General features: G+C 43.0%; 1 long non-coding RNA gene across 1 annotated transcript; it reads right to left on the minus strand.

Moving 5' to 3' along the window:
• Nucleotides 1-742: 742 nt before the first annotated feature.
• Nucleotides 743-20,511, minus strand: LOC101693316. The gene is made up of 6 exons (XR_199931.3): nt 20,138-20,511; nt 18,235-18,324; nt 17,249-17,337; nt 15,212-15,315; nt 9,385-9,485; nt 743-827 (listed from the first exon to the last, which is right to left on the minus strand). It is a non-coding gene; the product is annotated as an uncharacterized LOC101693316 (long non-coding RNA).
• Nucleotides 20,512-20,738: the final 227 nt, after the last annotated feature.

Here is a 20,738-nt window from a genome sequence, read left to right on the forward strand (position 1 = left end):
GTTTGTTTTCCTTTCCCTAATCTTCCTTCTGCCATACAAGGGCTACGGAGCAACAAAATGACGCCCCAAAAAGGTTTTTTTCTGCATGGGTGGCATAGGGTGGCTAGGCAGCACCTCCTGGAACCTTCAGGTAAATCCGGGGAGTTAGGCCCTCTTTTCAGCCCCAAGTGACTGGTCCAAGGCTTTGCAGCTAGAGAGAGGTGGGAGATGGAAACTTCGGTGCACAGCGCCCTAACTCACTCCAGCGCTCCTTCTTGGGGGAGGAAAGCCCAAAGCCGCCTGCTACCCCTGGAGAAAAAAGGATCTGATTAAGCATGAACAAAGGAAAACTGCCATTTTATAGATTCTGACGTTTTTACAACAGCAATATAACTTAAAGGATATAGATAGAGCCTCAATATATTAGAAGCCAAAATTAGAGTCTCTGTCTTGATAGACTAGTTAGCATGTGATATATTCTCTGAGCCCCTACTGGATCCTCCATAAAATATGTTAATTTGTATACAGAGGAATGGCACATGAAAGTTCTCCGTAAATGGTTAAGACCCCATCCAAATGTCAGGAGCAATTCTCTTTATCCGTATATATGACTGAGCTGCAAAACACAAATGGTGCCACCGCAGCGACTGACTTACAGGCTCCTGATGAGTTGGAAAAATTAAACGCGCCCGATCTGTGTTGAAAGCCGCCATGGCGCAATATAAAGACCAATGATAAAATTCAAGCTGGTTCGGTTCAGTTTTTCATTTTTATTTCTTTGCTTGGAACTTTCTTTTCTTCATCTCTTTATTCCATGCCACACCCCATCACCACCTCTTCATTGTGCCCTGGTGCAAAATGCAAAGGGCCCCACCAATGATGGGGCCATGCCTGGGATCAAGATGGGTTCTCCACTAAAACTCAAAAATATTCTCTCCAAGCAGATTATGTATAATTAAACTCATTAGGGCTCCCCATCCAGCAGCGTACTGCTGCGTGTTCCCACACATCCCCTACGAGACACAACTACTCCATGTCTCTGATTATTAATACAGGAACATTCATTGTATGGCTTACTTGAGTTCTTCGAGATTAAAGATCATATACGTAACAGATAGTCTTCTGAGAAGACCCTACCCCTTTTCCTCACTTGTTAGCTCTCCCCGGTGGCTCTGGGTATTTTCACTAACATCTCACAAACCTCCCGATTAAAACACTCATAAACCTCTCCCTCAACCACCCGCACCACACGCTAATGGTAATACCTATTGCTTATCCGCTGAATTTCTTTTCTGTCTATATTTTTCCACCTCTATTACCATGTCTTTGCTGTATTCTCTCAGGTATATATATTTTTCTGTCTCTGTCTTTTTTAAAAAAGCAAATGCACCTTTACTGGCCTCCTTCCGTAGAATACTCAACATATTAGCTATGCACACATGCGTTATTTCCTAAAGTAAAATAAGTTTTAAAAATATTAAGGGTAAGGCCAGCAAGGTATTTTAGAGATCATTAAGCTCACATTTTTCCAAAGTATTTTCTTTAAGATTTTATTTATTTATTTGAGAGCAAGAACCCATGCTCGAGCACTCGCTCTAGAGAACAAGGTGGGGGAAGGGGAAAGAGGCAGAGGGAGAGGGAGAAGCAGACTCCATGCTGAGCAGGGAGCCCTACTTGGTTCACAAACCCAGGACCCCACGATCATGACCTGAGCTGAAGGCAGATGCTTAACTGACTGAGCCACCCTGGTGCCCCCAAAGTATTTCTTATGGAACTATAATTTCAGGAGTAATTAAAAGCTGCTATTTTAAAAGAATAACAAAAGTAGTAACGGAAGGTTTTTCTATGGTCAAACACTTTTCGGCAATCCTGGATAAAACAGTATTTGGCAGATTTCTTTACTGCAGCAATTCTTAGTGCTATGTGCTTCGTGAATTTCCAAGAAAGGGATGTTTCTTGCTGCATTGTCCAAGGACTCATATTTTGAAGGAATCTATAGAACATAACTTTGGAGGATGATAATCTATTCTGACCCAGCACCCCACCCCCTCCACCACTGACACACACACCAAGAAAAGTTATTTTCCTTGTTACAAGCCTAGAATAAGAATCATGGCCCCAGCCCACATCTCCTGACCCCTAGGCAGGACTCCTTCCTCTACATCTTAGAAAGTCAGTACTGACATGGGTCTGCACAATCATACTTTAGTAAAATTACCCTTATCTTCCATTCACTCTATTCCTATTCCCACAATCTACTGCCCCCAGAAGCCCAAAAACCTTTTCCTTTTTCTTGTCACTTCACAGATTTATCACCCTTTGTTAAAATGTGTGGATAAGCCCTTGAATCCAGCCACCCTTTCCAGATCTTCATTTCTTACTAATAAGCCCTCCATACACATAAACATCAAAATAGTAACATCAAATAAACTTTGTACACCTTTTCTTCTGTTAACCCATCTTTTTGTTAATTTAATTAGCATGCCCCAGTCACCGAAACTAAGAGGGTAGAAAAAGTTTTTCCCTTCCTGATGCCCTCCAACCATACTTCCTTCTGTAAAATCACTTCCACCACATCTGTGTGTTCTTGGATCACTAAATCAGATCAAGGATCTAAATCACTAAATCAGAAGTCAGGATATGAAGAAGAAAGAGCTCCAAGTTAAAAGGGAATACTGTACATTACATCTGATATTAAGACTTTAAAAATATGATAGGACATGAGATTTCACTTTTTGATTATTTACATACATATGCAGATCCGCAAACCACAAACCCTCTTACAAAATTCAGTTTAGCTTCATCTTTTGCCAGGGGTCCACATTAGTTTTATTTACATGGAAATCATTGTCCCCTTCGTGGTTGTACCAGAATATCTTCAGGAATTTTCATTCCCAGAATCCTTTTAAACAGCCTCACAGTTTTAATTGGCACACTTGATTTCCCTCCCATCCTCTACCCTCAATAAACTGTTGATCAATCAACCAATAAGCAGAGATGTACGACTGAGGAATGATAAAGGAGACGTGGTGTATATATATACAATGGAATATTACTCAGCCATCAAAAACATGAAATCTTGCCATTTGTAGTAACGTGGATAGAGCTAGAGTGTATTATGCTAAGCGAAGTAAGTCAGTCCGAGAAAGACAAATACCATGGGATTTCACTCATATGTGGAACTTAAGAAAGAAAACAGATGAACATACGGGAAACGGGAAAAGACAAAAAGGAGACAAACCATAAGAGACTCTTGATGATAGAGAACAACTGAAGATTGGAGGGAGGTGGGTGGGGGATGGGCTAGATGGGGAATGGGCCTTAAGGAGAGCACTTGTGATAAGCCTTGGGTGTGGTATGAAAGTGATGAAACACTGACTTCTACTCCAGACACCAATATTGCACTATGCATTCACTACCTAAAACTTAAATTTAAAAGAAAATGAAACACAGATGTAAATGGCCGGTGGGGTTAGAGCACTTCTAACCTTGACATAGAGCCAGTTTAATTTTTCTGAAGTAAAAAAAAAAAATTCCTTCTACCTTTAAGACTTCTCATCTAGGTTACCCTTCCATGGATCAAAATCCAAAAGCCCAGAAAGTGATCTCAATTTATCAAACCTGTTGGGAGGAAAAGCCTTTGATATGCAGCAGACCTCCATGCCTGTTTTGACCCGGACTGGCTGCTCGGTCTCCAGAAATCCACTGGGTATTCAGGCTTCCACTAAGAGATAACTAATACACACACAAGCAAACACCAGCTCCTCGTAAAACACTTCCTTCTCTCTCTTCTGTCCCACTCCTAATAACTTCACCAATATGGGTCAACCCACAGTTATTCCTTGTATGTAAAACAATTACTCTGCAAGCCTCCTTCAAGTCTGACTTCTACCTTACTGTGAACCACTGCTATGACAGTAATCACTGTTATATTTTTACCCGTGACACTTGGCGGAGAAAGATCATGCCCTAATTTGTCAAGGGGAGAAACGCCATAAGGCTAATGAGTGAGGATTCCTTCATGTTATTAAAGCTCTTTTGACCCAGTTTCTGCAGGACAAGGTGGGAGCCCATCAAGGCTGCCAGTTCCTAATGCATTTTCCAGTTCAGTTCAGCTTAACAAGCATTTTTTAAAAAAACATCTTAAATATACAAAGATTAAAAAGACATGGCCTCTGCCCCCAAGGACTCAGAGTTAAGTGGGAGCAAGAGAAATAGGAAAAGGCATTTTGAAGGTAGTATGACAAGCACCAAGGAGAGGCGAATGGACCGTGATACTAATGAGGCCTAAGCTCTCACATTCACAGTCCCTTCTGTGAAAGAAAGTTCCTAGTGTAGGGGCTAAGGGCAGGCCACCCCACCATGGGCCCCAGAGGCGTGAACATTATTCTGAGTTAAAAGCAATCAAAACCCAGCAGATTCAAGGAAAAACTGTTTACCTTCCCCACAACTGCCTGCTTATACCAGAAAGAGAGCTATTAACAGAGGACCCCCCCGCCTTTATAGGAGAAACATATCTACATTTTCCAAATATCACTTCTAGCCTTCCTGTTAATGGTCCTTCTTCCCTTTCTCCCGTTCATATCCCCAGGTCGCTGCCCCTTTCCTAAGCGTCATGTTTCGAATCTTTGGCATTTGCGCGTCTGTGTGGATTCCTCATACCTATGTATGTATACTATTAAATTTGATTTTTTTCCTGTTAATCTCACACCACTTTGAATCATATTCCAGCTGGAAGGATCTTGAAGGCCAGAGGAAAATCTTCCTCCCCGGCATTGGCAAGATGTTCATATGCTCATAAGCTTTTCTGGTTACAAAATTAAGCTAATTGTGTACTCCCTTTTATTTGTTCACTTATGTATTTATTTGAGAGAGAGAGCACATGCATGTTAGTCGGGAGGAGGAGGGGGGAGGGAGAAAGAATCTGAAGGTGAACCCCAATATGGGGCTTGATCCCATGACAGCGAGATCATGACCTGAGCCTAAATCGAGAGTCAGATGTTCAATGGACTGAGCCACCCAGACACCCTGTGTACTCTCTTTCTTGAGAATGACACCCAAACTGTCCAGGCTCCACAGCCTATGCTATCAGAGATCAGTCCTGATGCTACGCTCCTGTTTAGAGGAAACAGTGGGTTTTGACTGGTAAGGATGGGAAATTCCTCCTCAAACCTCACCCACAGTAACCGCAACACAGAGACCTTGTAGCACAAGTGACATGTCCACACCATTACAATGCTGCTGCTATCAGTAAAGACCTTAACCCCCAAAGGGTATGTTTTTTCAATGCGAAATGAGGACAGAATTTAATGAAATAAATAGTCAAAGCTCGATCACTGGTCATTGACCCTATCGTAAGAACTGGCTTGGCCATCTTTGAAAAGCCCTGAACATCACTAACAGAGCGGTTTTTGTGCAGAGAAGTGGGCAAAATGTTAACCTTCTGAAGTGGAAAATTTTTACATATAGATGAGGCAAAGTAATTTATAGCACTAACTTGGATGTTATAGAACTTAGAATCAATAAGCCTTGGGAACTCCCCAAATCTATCTATATATAAAGCATATTGATAGCTGGTTAGACACAAGAGAGAATTGAGATATATTTATATACACACTTACGCACATATGTGCGAGCTTAATTATGTCAACCCAACTTCCAGGCGTACAGAGGACTCCACCCAAAACAACATGCTGCTTGCCCACGCCTCTCAGAACTTAAGGTAGCGAACTAAAGACTCAAAACTCAATCTCCTCTTTATCGCCATCCTTAAAGTTCTCAGTTTGATTTACAGAGGATCAAGAAGAGAATTAGATCTATATAAGTTGTTATTTGTTAGTCAGATGAAAAATAAACAAAAAGTAGCCAAGGCAACTGTAGGTCAATCGTGAACATCTTCAGTTTCCGGTTAAGTCATGCTTTAGGGTTACTGTGGGAGATGCTAAGGGCTGCCACCTCCTGCTCATAGGAACTGGGCGCTTCTGAGAAAACATGGACTGTTTCCTGTTATCTTTGTTGCTTCTAAAATGGGCCCAACAGAGGGGCCTCAGGCTGGCTCAGTGGGTGGAATGTACATCTCTTGATCTCAGGGTTGTGTGTTCAAGCCCTCCATGCTGGGCATGGAGCCCACTTTAAAAAAAAGGTGGGGGAGGGAGCCTGGGTGGCTCAGTGAGTTGAGGGGCTGTCTCCGGCTCAGGTCATGATCCTGGAGTCCCAGGATGGAGTCTTGCATCAGGCTTCCTGCTCAGCAGGGAGCCTGCTTCTCCCTCTGACCTCTCCCTTCTAATGCTCTCTCTCAAATAAATAAATGAAATCTGTTTTTAAAACTTCAAAAAATAGAACAGTGGGACAGGTAGCTGTTCCCTCCACCACCATTCCCCCCCATTCTACCTCCTTTCTTCCCGCCTGTTCCCATTTCCTTTTCCCAAGGCTGGCTCGTCAAGCTTTTAGCACTCTTTTTATTCATCCAGAAAAATGTTTAATAAGCATCCGAAGCCGGTGGGCAAAGCTTTTGCCATTTTGTTTCACCCACACACAAAAAAACCAAAACTGTTTTAATTCCTCTTCTGCGGGATGCCAGTGAGAGGTACAAAGTTGAGTAAGACCCTTGTGTTCTGTCTCAGCTCCCCCCTGGGTCCCATCTATGTTGTAACGTTGTTATTGTGGGCTTCTCCAATCTCTACCGAACATTCAGTAAGCTCCTTTAGAGCAATGTGGTGTCAGAGTACCCTCCCAGGCCCTTCTCAGGCAGAGAGCTTCTCACATGGGAAGCATGCTCAGAAATTACCTGGGAAGGATGGGGGCTCATTTCTCAGCTTTCATTCTGGTAAAGAGCATTCAAGAGGACATTCCCTTCCTTTTTAGAAGACACTTCCAGGGGTATCCGTTGCAATATTCCAGTTTTTGAAAAATCACGTCGTTAAAAAATCAATTCTAAGCTCGATCCTAACCAGCCATGTGACTTTAGGCAAGTCGACCTCCGTGAAGATCAATTTTCTCCTATGTAAAATGGAGATAATATATTTCTTTTCTTTTGGAAATAATGTGTTTCTACCTCCCTGAAATACTCTGAAAAAGAAGTAGAAGATAATATATGCAAAACACAGTATCCTTCACCTAATAAATATTCAAACAATGTTGCTCTAATTGTTACTGACATAAAATGCAGAGTATAATGCCTGGTAGAAAGTTAGGTATTCTCACTGTTATGATTACCTGTGTTTATCACCAGGCACTTAGGGGCCTCTGTTTGACTAAAAATGCATGACACAGTCCTATTTCAAGGCTAAGCTCTTTTCCTAGCATGGAGCTCTCAGAAGTTTCCAGAAGATGGCCTTTAATGAAAACTGTTTGGTCTTAAGAACATTTCAAGGATTTTGAACACTATGGGGGAAAAAACTATACCCAGTTTTTTTTCTCCTTTCCAATGAAGACCCAATAGAAGGTTCTGTTGAAATGAAACGAGTATCGACAGAGGAATAAAATGAAGTTAAGTGGGTAGGAGAAGAATAAATGAAACAAGATGAGATTGGGAGGGAGACAAACCATAAGTGACTCTTAATCTCACAAAACAAACTGAGGGTTGCTGGGAGGAGGGGGGTTGGGAGAAGGGGGGTGGGGTTATGGACATTGGGGAGGGTATGTACTTTGGTGAGTGCTGTGAAGTGTGTAAACCTGGCGATTCACAGACCTATACCCCTGGGGATAAAAATATATGTTTATAAAAAATAAAAAATTTAAAAAAAGAAAAATAAATAATGTAATTCTGGGGCAGCTGGCTGTTTCAGTCATTACAGCATTCACCTTTTAATCTTGGGGTCATGAGTCTCTGAGTGCTGTGAAGTGTGTAAACCTGGTGATTCACAGACCTGTACCCCTGGGGATAAAAATATATGTTTATAAAAAATAAAAAATTAATAAAAAAAAAAGTTAGGCTTTTTATACTTGTATAAATAATACAATCAATTGTTTTTGTAGATGAATGTGATTACCCCACTTTTTAATTAAATAAAATTTGTATCTATACTGAAAAAAAAATGAAGTTAAGAGTGTTATTAGACGACTGAGAGCATCATTCAACTCAGACTTCTAAAGAAGTGGGACTATTTGATGCATGAGGCGTGCCCTCAGCAGGAAGACCAAGTCCTAAGTACTGGATCTTTCACTCTTCAGTTATGCGGTCCGACACAACTTAATTTGCACCCCCCCGCCCACCCACACCCCAATGGGGTTACTGTGATTACATTAAATGCTATATGTCATACACACAGGTGCTCAATAAATGTCAGCATTCGCTTTGATGAGAGCAACAAGGCATGAAGATCTATTGAACAGATGTTGTGCCAAGAATGGACTGCAGTCCCATCATGTGTCCAATACTTTGTCAAGTTCTATAAAGATGCTAATTATGAACCCATGCAACCTACAACCTTTGAAATGAGATTTAGAGCAGGAATGATTTTTCCACTCCATTTTCCCAGGATTATATAAAGAGTAAAGGAAAAAATGAGCCTGTCTTCATTCTTCCACTCACACTCTCTAAATTTGGAAATCACATTAATTCTCTTTACAGTGACTGCCTCACTAATGAGTTTACCAAGTGATATACAGCGTTGACAGTAAATATTTCATCTTAGCCATGGACTAGGTTTATTAACTGAATTTTTCACGTGTTTATTTACCGATTTCATTTCTTCAATGCCTATGATGTATCATCAAAAGGAGACTCAGACATGAATGAACCAGATTGCAACTCCCGGGAGGGCCAAAACAAATCTGACAAAGTTCACAGAATAGGGACAACACCGAGTCACATGGGAGGCAAGGAACAAAATCTTTCCTAATTGGCTGGTTTGAATAAATGACATATTAAGTTCTGTACCTTTTCCAATATTTCAACTTTCACACACACACACACGGAACTGAATTAGGCTAGAAACTACTACCCACATGCAGTGAATGGCTCTCTCAGCCCTAGAACACAGAATTCTTCTGCAAGATATTCTGCAAGGCTATTCAGAAAAAGATTATAAATCATTTATATATGGTTCACACATGTGCACACGTGTGTACCTGTGTTGCAATGTTGGGTTAGGAAACACTCAAGAAATAACTTTGACCTGGGGCGCCTGGGTGGCTCAGTGGGTTAAGCCGCTGCCTTCGGCTCAGGTCATGATCTCAGGGTCCTGGGATCGAGTCCCGCATTGGGCTCTCTGCTCAGCAGGGAGCCTGCTTCCCTCTCTCTCTCTCTCTCTCTGCCTGCCTCTCCATCTACTTGTGATTTCTCTCTGTCAAATAAATAAATAAAATCTTAAAAAAAAAAAGAAAGAACTTTGACCTTAGGCAGCCTTGATGCGATTGATTAGCTTGTTGGGGAATGCATTCAAAGACTAAGCATCTATTCACCTTTTCACTGTGTTCCCAGCTTCTGGTGTCAACAAGAAGCAAACAGCTTGATTATCCTACGGTTACCATTACATCCCCATCCTAGACTCACAGATTGGCTTCTGAAATTGAAAAAAAAAAGAACGTTATCTTCTTTTCTTCTCAGAAGGTCGATATTAGGAGGAGAGAGAACTGAATGTGAACCAAGTCACATATCTGTTTTAGTGTGCGTAGACCAGAAGATACCATAAGAAGAGAAACCTGAACAAATTAAAAAAAAAAAAAAAGAAAAGAAAAAGAAAAAAAGATGGGGCGCCTGGGTGGCTCAGTCGCTTGAGCGTCTGCCTTTGGCTCAGGTGATGATCTCAGGGTCCTTGCTCCTCCCTCTATAATTCTAGGAATTATAAGTTGGCAGAGAGAGGGAAAATCTACATGATGGGGATGTCACCTGTGGGGAAGGCAGTGGAGAAGGGGTCAGAAGGCCTGGCTGTGGGTCCCCGCTATGTCCCTGGCGTGCTGTGTGACGTTTCACAACACATCGATGGGGCTCACGTTCCTGTTCTATAAACTGGAAATCTGGGCCAAATCTGGGCCAAAGGATGCTTAAATAATCTTAGAGATGATTTCCAACGTCTTTTTCTGCATGTGTATGTATGTGTCTACATCTATAAATGCATATGTTATGCTTCAGCCGGGAGACTGAACCCAAACTAAAAGCTGGTTTGAACTAGTGGGACCGGGGGCACCTGGGTGGCTCAGTCAGCTAAGCGTCTGCATTCGGCTCAGGTCCTGGGATCGAGCCCCGTGTCAGGCTCCCTGCTCAGCGGGGAGTCTGCCTCTCCCTCTCCTTCTGCTGCTCCCTCTCCTGCTTGTGTTCTCTCTCTCTCTCCCTCTCTCTCTCGGTCAAATAAAAAAAGCAAAAAACCTTTAAGAACTAGTGGGACCAAGTGGGGCCATCCAGAGCTGGGGTGTGGAGCTGTAGAAGGAAGTCCAGGGACTTCTCTGCACAAAAGGCGGCAATGGAACAGGGTAGAACAGCACATAGCCCAAGAGGACGGCAGCTATGTCTGTGATCCAAAGATCACCAAAGGAAAGGCAAAGGTCACAGAAAATGCAGATGGGGGGAGCATCGGGGGGACACGCCAAAGGTGAGGGTTTAGCAGCTGAAGGAAGTCACTGAGCCGGGTAGCTAGGTGAGATGCAAACACAGTAAGACGACCCTGGAAGGATGCTGTCTAGTACACTGGTTTAAAAAAAAAAAAAAGAAAGAAAGAGAAGAGACCATGCAATCAGAAGCAGCAACATGTCAATGTCAATGTCGTCAATCCATTTTCTCCCTCCCTTCCAACCTCCTTCATGATCCTTAGAAACAAAAGAGAGGCTTAATTGTAACAGCAGGCTGTCAGCATTGCCATGATTCCCATTCAACTCACAGCCCTGCCAAGTGGTCCCCGTCTCCCCGTCCAAGAACCAAGTCTTACAGAACCAGACAGTGGAGAGTGAGGAGGCAAAGCCAGCATCAGCAAAGGTCCAGGCCAGAGGGACTCCATGCACTGGCCCTGCTCTTCCTCAGGGCTAGGAAGCCATGGCCAAGGACAGGTGCCAAAGCCTTATGTCCCCTTCCTCCAAGACTATGTTCTTCTTCCACTGGATCCAGAGATCCTTCTCCCCGAACCTGCTTCCAGGGACTGCATAGACCTCTTTCTCAGACTGTCCCCCTAAGGGAAACCATGCCTCCAAATATACCTCTCAACCTAAGTGGCATTCCAACAGTGCCTTTGAGGACAGAGCTTAGATCACAGACTTGGTGTCCATATGTGTGTGTGAGACAACCGTCCCCAACAAAGGATGGGATTGGAGACGGGACAATACGGGGCATGGGCTAGGGGCTAGGCTCAATGCTGGGGAGCCGGGAGCCATGGAAGAAGGGCCTCATCCGACTCCCCAGAGTCTCACAATTCAACACAGAACCTGGCTCCTACCTTCATACCAGAGTAGAACGGTAGAACACACTCCACACTTTCCACAGTTGGCTTAATTGGTAAATTCTAACTTCTTAAAATATGGTATTAGGCCTCCCTTTCCACTTCCACCTTGGGCCATGCCAAGGTTAGGAGGGGCCCGGGCAGAGCAAAGCCAATCTGCAACGTTGACTTTAAATAATCCGCAGCAACAGAGGTGGTCACACCCAGAGAGTTTCTTGAACACACGCGGATTATTTTTACACGTTTGAATAGAATCAACCCCACACTCCTTTATTCTCTGAGTGTATCCAGATTTCCAGTGAGTTACAGAATAATCATTTTCTACACCGTATGTGCGTAGGGGTGTGGGGGATAGCAGGGGATGGGTAGGGCGTGATAGTTCCACAGTATCCCGAATTCTTTGACCAAATTTGGCACCTTGGCAGCATTTTTTTTTTCTGATAACCATGTAACACTACTTAGGTTTTTTCCTCAAATGCATACAAAGAACATGACGTTTCTGAGCTCCATATTTTGCAAAGAATAGGACACTTATTCTACTCTACCTACATCTACATCTACCTACATCCTTGCATCTGTGGTCCAGCTGTTAACCACGCACCTGACCTCTCTCGATGGCTATGTCGTTATTTCTAAAATACTGTTTTCAGCTTCAACATCCTGATCTACGTGATGGTCAGTTTTACCCCTCGTCTGGAATGCTCACAACCTTGTATTTAACTATGACCTCTCCTCTGCCTCTGGTCTGAGCTGAATGAAGCCAGTTTGGGCTCTTCCAAAACCACTTAGATACTCGCCCAGCTCCGAGCATGGTAAAAACACACAGTCTGATTCAGGGCCCCCGTCCTGGTCCCAGCTCTGTCGTGACTCTGCTCACCGAGGAATCCCAGCCAGATCTCTTCCCATCCCTGAGTCTGAGTGTCCTTGTCTGTCAGCTGAAGTAAAGTCCAAACCTAATTGGTTCAGAAAAGACAAAATGTGTGTGTGTGTCTTGGCATCGGGGCTTGGGCACCTTCCATTTCCTCTTGGGACGGTGGGCGCCTTAGATGGGATCAGTGAGCTTCTGGCTCGCTGCTAGAAAGTTACCAGGATCCAGTGTTCTACAGGAACTTGGATTTCATCTTTAAAAAAAAAAAAAAAACCTTTACACTGATTTTAGGTCCACAAGGCTTTTTTGTGTGAGATGCTTTGCAGAACGCAAAGGCAACAGGCACACAGGGGGAGCTGCTCAGGGGGAAAAGTGGGGTGATGACCCGCTGAAAGGCAGCTCAGTAAGCTCTGGAGGGGCGTCCGGGGGGGTGAAGCGTTAGGTCCAATGGAAGACCCCTCTTGCACAGAAAAGAGCCTAAAAGTGGAAAGCCCTGCTGAAAGCCTAGGTAGGGCTCTGGACCTCTGGTGTGGCGTTCACGGACAGACACCGGGCACCATCTTTCATGAAGACTGGCAGAGTCCAGAGGGCACAGTCTGGCTCCTTGAAAGGAGCGTGGGACCTACATTCCCATGGTATGTTTCCTGGCCAACCTGAAAATCCTCCCAGCTACAATTAGAAATGCTCCCTAGAATTCACAAACCATAGTGTTAAATGCAAAGTGGGGCGCACCGGGGAAAAGGGAGGGCACCTGTTTGCTGGGGCTGCCATTGCAAAGAACCATGGATGGGGTGGCGTAAGCAGAGGAAATGTATTGTCTACCAGTCCTGGAGGCTCAAAGTCCAAGACTAAGACATCGGTAGAGCTGGTTCCTTCTGGAGCTTATCCCCTTGCCTTGTGGATGCTGTCTTCCCACTGTGTCCTCATACAGTCTTTTCTCTGTATGTGTGTGGGTCTAGATATCCTCTTCTTCTTTTTTTTCTTTTTTTTTTTAAGATTTTGTCTGTTTATTTGACAGAGAGAGAGAGCACAAGCAGGGGAAGTGGCACGCAAAAGGAGAATTAGGCTCCCCGCTGAGCAGGAAGCCCAATGCAGGACTCGATCCCAGGACCCTGGGATCATGACCTAAGCCGAAGGCAGATGCTTAACCAACTGAGCCACCCAGGCATCCCCAAATTTCCTCTTCTTCTACAGATACAGCCATACTGAATGAGGGTCACCCTAATGGCACTCATTTTAACTTAATTACATTTTTAAAGATCCCGTCCCAAAATACAATCCTATTCTAAGGATTAGGGTACTCAGACTTCAACATATGAATTTGGGGGGATGGAGGAGAACAAAATTTGGTCTGTAATGGGTTATTTCCTGGTTTCCAAAACTTTTAAAGAAAGACCCAGAATCACAACTGTTAGGGTCTTTGAGCTGGTGTGGCAGATGCCCTAAGTGAGGGAAAAGGATGCATGCCTCAGCCACAAGGGGCCTGGGCCCTTCCTCCGAGCTAAGAGATGAGATCTTGAGCCTGAGTAAAGCAAAGTACTAGAAACAAGGTCTTCAAAGACCTGCAGCCTTAGTGAAAAGATGGGCTTGAAATCATCTACTGAGTATCACACGGTGGTGAGAAGACAGTCTACATCACACCTGGAGTCTGGTAGACTAAGGGAAGAGAAGTCTTCACAAGAAGTTGTAACCCCGAGCCTGTGCCCTTGTGCAGGCTCAGACTTACTCTGACACTATCCCTAGGGCCCAAGAAATTAATTATAGTAATTTCTAAAAAGAGTAATTGTATAATGATACCCTTAATTTTTCAACCCCTAGTCCAGAACATATTATGTGAGACTGTTCTGAAATGTGATAGATCTTGCTTATAAAATGTTCTGGTCCTAGTGGGCTTGGGATGTATATGTGTGTATATAGGGCATGTGTGTGTGTGTGTGTGTGTTTCGATTTTTAACCACAGTTTCATGATGATTATATATCTATTAGATGTCCTGTCCATTCTTTTTTTTTTTTTTAAGATTTTGTTTATTTATTTGACACAGAGAAATCACAAGCAGACAGAGAGGCGGGAAGAGAGAGAAGGAGAAAGCAAGCTCCCTGCTGAGCAGAGAGCCTGATGTGGAGCTCGATCCCAGGACCCTGAGACCATGACCTAAGCTGAAGGCAGAAGCTTAACCCACTGGGCCACCCAGGTGTCCCGGTCCTGTCCATTCTGGAGTCAAAACCAATTCTGACTCAGTCAGTTAAGTGGGCAACACTTGGTTTTGCCTCAGGTCATGACCTCAGGGTTGTGGGATCAAGTCCTGCCATCGGGCTTCACACTTGACATAGAGTCTGCCTGGGGATCTCTGTCCCTCTACTTCTGCTCCTCCTCCCCGCTCTCACGTGTGCTCTCTCTCTCTCTAAAATAAATAAATAAATCTATTTAAAAAAAAAAAGTCTTTCATCAATTTTTACTTTCTCAATGAAATATTTCATCCAAGTTTTCACATTTGATTGAAATAGCATTATTTGTGCTCTACTGAGAGCCCTGAGCCATGAACTGTAGCATTTATTTTTATGTCTGGTTTTCCATTCTTACTGGCGTTTATTTTCTCCTCATTTTTGTGAATAATCTTGCTAGAAGTTCATCTTTTTCATCAATACTTTTCAAGAATTAGCTTTTGGATCCATGGGTGTTCTCTATTTTCTTTTTTTTTCACCAATTTGGGTTTTTTATTTTATGATTCCTTCCCCCACTTCTAATGGGTTCACCGTTTTCCTGTCTTCACATACAGGCAATAGAGTTTCCAATGCAATGACAAGCTACGGCATGACAGCTACCACAAACAACACACACGTCGATCAATGGGCAAAACTGTGTTCCAACCAAAGTTTGTTTATAAAGCAGGCAGCAAACTGAACTCAGTGAGCCCTCCACAGTTTGCCAACCCTTGTTCTAGACAATGGGACAAGAAAAAGACCTCTGCAACTCACCTCAGGAGACTTTTCTTACCTTCATCCCCCAAATCAGGCCAGGGTAAAGAAAAGGTTAATGTCTCTTGCGAATACAGAAGCAAATATCCTATAGAAGACATCAGGAGACGGCACCCAGCAATACTGAAAGTAATCACAGAACACATTGAAACAGGGCTTGTCCCAGGAAAGTAAGGGCCAACTAACACTAGAAAAATCTATTAATATTTTCAGTATAATTTCAGTCAAATTCTCAACAGATTTTTTTCAAATGGAAGTGTAGTTGACACATAATGTTTTGTTAGTTTCCGGTGTATAACATAATGATTCGACAAGCCCACACGTCACGCTCTGCTCACCACCAGCGTGGCCGCCATCTGTCCCCGTACAATGCCATCACCATCCCGCCGACTCTCCCCTATGCTACCTTTCATGCTCATGACTTCTTCATTCCATAACTGGAAGCCTGTGCCTCCCACTCCCCTTCACCCACTTTGCCCATCCTTCCCCACTCCCCACCCCTCCCCTCTGGCCCCGACTAGCTTCTTCTCTATATTTCTAGGTCTCAACAGAGTTTTTCACAAAACTTGATCCCCATACTCACTCGGTAGGCCAAGAATAGCCCAAATTGTTTCTAAGGGAAAGACTATGTGAGCTTATAAGTATTAACTTACTAGGAGAGTATAATGGAACCAATGTAATAATGGCTCAGGGAGGGGGCGCCTGGGTGGCTCAGTGGGTTAAAGCCTTTGCCTTCAGCTCAGGTCATGATTCCAGGGTCCTGGGATCAAGCCCCACATTGGGCTCTCTGCTCAGCGGGGAGCCTGCTTCCTCCTCTTTCTGCCTGCCTCTCTGCCTACTTGTGATCTCTGTCTGTCAGATAAATAAACAAATAAATCTTAAAAAAGAAAAAAATCACTCAGGGAGCCCACATACAGAAGGGAGCTGGCAGGTGACAGAGTAGATAAAACAAATCAAACAGTGAAAAAAATACACTGTTCCATAAGTGGTGGTGAAAATTTTGGTAATTCATATAATGAAACACAAAAGTAGACCTCCAACGCACACATGTATGTCAATGTCTTAAATATAAGAAGCCAATCTCTAAAATTTGAAGAATATCTTTATGACTTCCGGATGAAAATTAATTTCTTAAGCAGAATACAAAAAGCCAAAACTATAAGGAAAATTGTATATAGGACTACACTGAAATGAACCACTTTATCACAAAAGGCATAACGAACTAAAAAGGCAAGCCTCAGACTAGAAGAGGACATTAATAAGACATATACCGAATAAATATTTATGAAAAAAGGCATACAATCCAAGAGAAAAATGTAAAATTAATAACAACTGGAAAACCACAAAAGAAAACATCCAAATGGCCAATGAATATATAAAAGAAATGATTAGGAAATTCGAGGGCACCTGGGTGGCTCAGTCAGTTAAACATCCGCCTTTGGCTCAGGTCATGATCCCAGGGTCCCGGGTTCGAGTCCCACATCAGGCTCTGTGCTCAGCAGGGGGTCTGTTTATTTCTCTCTCTGTCTCATAAATAAACACAATCTTTAAAAAAGAAATTCTAAATTTATTTTTTTAAAGATTTTATTTCTTTATTTGATGGACAGAGATCATCAGATAGAGAGGCAGGCAGGCGGGGGTTTGGGGAAAGCAGGCTCCCTGCTGAGCAGAGAACCCAATGCAGGTCTTGATCCCAGGACCCTGAGATCATGACCCGAGCAGAAGGCAGAGGCTTAACCCACTGAGCCACCCAGGCACACCTAAAAAACAAAGAAATTCTATTCATTGAAAATCAATACAGCTATTAAAATGAAAGAAATTAGCAAAGTAAAACAAAACCTACACCCATCAGAGTGGTAAAACATTAAAATGTCTAACAAACCTAGTGACTGATGTATCTTTCAAGAGGTACAACTCCTAAAGTCATGCCCTGAGAGTTCTGGGGCACCTCAGAAGTGGAGACTCTAAGTCAGGGGGAACTCTCCCAAAGGGTAGCAACTGGAAGACAAAGTTGACCTATTTCACCACTGTATCTAGTTTGGCACCAACTACTTACCTGCTCTGGAACAGCAACTCTTTCATGCTGTGAGTGGAATGTAAATTGGTTGAACGTCTTCAAAGAAGAACTGGATAATACCCAATCAACTTGAAGAAAGATGTAGAAGATAGAAAGACAGACAAATAGATATGTACATACATACATAATGACAATCACAATGACCAGAAACCTATCATCTTTTTTTTTAATTTCTTTTCAGTGTTCCAGAATTCATTGTTTATGCAGCACACTCCGTGCTCCATACAATACATGCCCTCCTTAGTACCCACCACCAGGCTCATCCCCCGTGCTGCCCCTCCAAAACCCTCAGACTGTTTCTCAGAGTCCACAGTCTCTCAGGGTTCGTCTCCCCCTCCAATTTCCCCCAACTCCCTTCTCCTTCCCATCTCCCAGTGTCCTCCGTGTTATTCCTTATGCTCCACAAATAAGTGAAACCATATGATAATTGACTCTCTCTGCTTGACTTGTTTCACTCAGCATCATCCCCTCCAGTCCCGTCCATGTTGCTACAAAAGTTGGGTATTCATCCTTTCTGATGGAGGCATAATACTCCATAGGGTATATGGACCACATCTTCCTTATGCATTCGTCCATTGAAGGGCATCTTGGCTTTTTCCACAGTTTGGTGACTGTGGTCATTGCTGCTATAAACATTGGGGCGCAGATGGCCCTTCTTTTCACTATATCTTCTACTCCTATCATCTATCCTACAAAAGTGTTCACATATATTTACAAAGAAAGTGTTTCTTTGAGCTCATTACACATAAAATAGGAAAACTGGAAAAATCTGCCAAGGAACCAGATGACGGATAAACCAACTCGGTTGCACAATGAAATTTTTTCCGCTACCAAAATGAGAAAGAGTTGCATGAATCAAGAGGAATGGCCCTCAAACACATGATGTCAGATGCAGAAAGCAAGTAGCAATAGGACAGTATCCATAAATACACAAATGTGTAATAAAAGCATAAAAACATACTCACGAAAGATTTAAAAAAAAAAAGCACTTGCAGGATAGGAGGAAGATGGGAAGTGGAGGTTAGGATTTTGATCCATTCATCATGTCTTATTTCCTACAAAGTAAAAAATAAAAGAGAACAAGAACATTGAATAAATATATCAACAGTTGAACAGGTTGTTTAATCTCAATGATGAGTATATGCTATGCATGTTATTTCTTTTGACTTGATAGCATGTTTGAAATACTTCATAATTTAATTTTAAAGGGAGCCTGGGACCCATAAGCGAAGTTTTAATTGCAAAGTCCCTTACTGAAGGATTAGGAGGCACGAACTTCCATTTATAAACTAAGTCACAATGATCAGAACTACAAGCATCTACTGGAGTCTATCTGACCTGCAGGAGCTCTTTCTCCAAAGGTGTGTCATTCTCTGCTATCAGGGCATGCACCTGCTCTAGAACCCCAGGGGCTGGCCAGAGACTATGCAGTAAGGTCACTAGCCAGAGGTCTCCAATACAGTCACACCTGCTGGCTCATACAACCCAAGAGAACAGGGCACTGTTCTACAGCTTGGATATGCTGCAGAGCTTTCTTCTGAATTGGACCCCACAGGAAACTGGCAGCCTCCTGGTTTCTGATTAAAAAGTGGGACTTGTTTTCCAAAGTCCAGCAAATATCGCTTCCAAGATCCAAAGAGTCCTACTACGCGCTCTGCCTCTTGCTTAGTGATAAGGAGGCCTGAGGGACGATAGTTTGTGTTTTACTTTACAGGGATTGCCCTGAGCCATTGAGTCCCTGCAAACATCCCTCCAGACGTTCCTGATGTGGCTGCCAATCCTCTGCATATATCTGTCTTCCTAGAGCATCTTGAGCACCTGTCACTGCCTGCTCGTCAAATTGTTAGGATGATGTTCTCAGTTTAGGGAACCAGCATGATGTCCTGTAGTTGTCAGGGTGAGATCCATCCTTTAGACCACGCTTTGGAGGAGACTGGGAGTGTGAATATCGTCTTAAGGTAAAAAGGGATTCTGGACCAGTTCCCCAGCAAAGTAAAGTTGATCTTCACGCATAAGGGTGTGGACATCTTTGGGGGGAGCATTAGTCTGCCTTCCACAATCCTAATCCCAAGACTTCCTGCTAAGAGCATTGTGTAAGTAAGGACTCTCTTCCTCCTAGTAAATGGTGTTAGCCTATCCACCAGGAAGATGGTCATCAGCAGCTATAAGCAGATTAGTCTGGGTCAGCTGTCTTCTTCCCTTTGAGTAAGTGGGATAGAAACAGAAGATGAGCCAGCTGCTTCAACTGCTTTCTTCCTGGATTGATAGGTTTTACATCCTAGGAATCAGAAATTGGAGGACTCAGCTGTCACTTGTGGCATCTAGTATCTTTCTATTATATTTATCACTTTTATTCTCTAGGAGTTCCTTAACCTATCCATCAGCTCTGTCCACCCCCCCATCCACCCACCTACCCATCTATCGACCCTTTCATTTGTACATCTACATAAATTCTCTCTTATGAATTATTTAAAATCATGCACAGGGTCTTTAGATAAAATGTTGAGCATAATATTTTTAAGATTTTATTTGTCAGAGTGAGAGACAGAGTGTGCACAGCAAGGGGGAGCGGAAGGCAGAGGGAGAAGCAGATTCCCTGCTGAGCAGGGAGCCTGATGCGGTCTCAGTGCATCATCAATGTCTCCTCCTTACTGGATCAATCCCAGCATATAAACAGGCTGTCACATCTCCCATCTTTACAAAAAGCAAACAGCGCTTTTATCTGGGTGATGCGACCTTTTTAAAAGATCTCTACTTTTTTGCTTTCTTTCCCCTGTATTTTTTAAATGAATGCTTTCTATAGAAGGAGGAGGAGGAGAAGGCAGAGAAGACAGGAGCGAAAAGAAAAAGAAGAAAAAAATGCATCACCTCAGAAGAATTCTGCGGGATACAGGATATGACCAATGATTTCTGCTTTCTTTCCATGCCAGACATTCCCTGGGCTCCTCCACTCATTCTCCAGCTTGCCAAGACTCTGACTCTCAGAACCTTCTTGCTGCATCGAACACTCACAGAGAACATCAGAAAATGGAAGAGAGACACAGGGTAGTCACTTCCCTTCTGACAGCCCCTATTCCTAATCCACAGTGGCAAACAGACGACCTTCATTACCAGCGGCTCCTTCTCCCCATCCAGTGGCAAGCTGTCCTCATTCAATACCTCATTCCATACCCTCCTGCCTCCTTCCTTTGAAGCGAGATAGATATTTCCTATAGATACGCCTTCATATATATTTCACATATATATATGAAATCACATATACATATAGATTTTTACATACATATGATTTCAACTAATTTACATTTCATTAACTTCAGCTAAATTCTATTTACCACCATCCAATTCAATGAATTCTCTCTCCTTAGGTTTATAACCTAACACTCTGCCACATCTACCTCTTCAAGGGGAAAAAAAAAAAAAAAAAGTACGCCTTTATTTCCCAGGGTTAATTTTGCAAATCTAAAGCGAA

This window comes from Mustela putorius, unplaced genomic scaffold (genome assembly GCF_011764305.1).
Source record: "Mustela putorius furo isolate JIRA1106 unplaced genomic scaffold, ASM1176430v1.1 tig00003923_pilon_pilon_pilon, whole genome shotgun sequence".
Taxonomy (NCBI): Eukaryota; Metazoa; Chordata; class Mammalia; order Carnivora; family Mustelidae; genus Mustela; species Mustela putorius.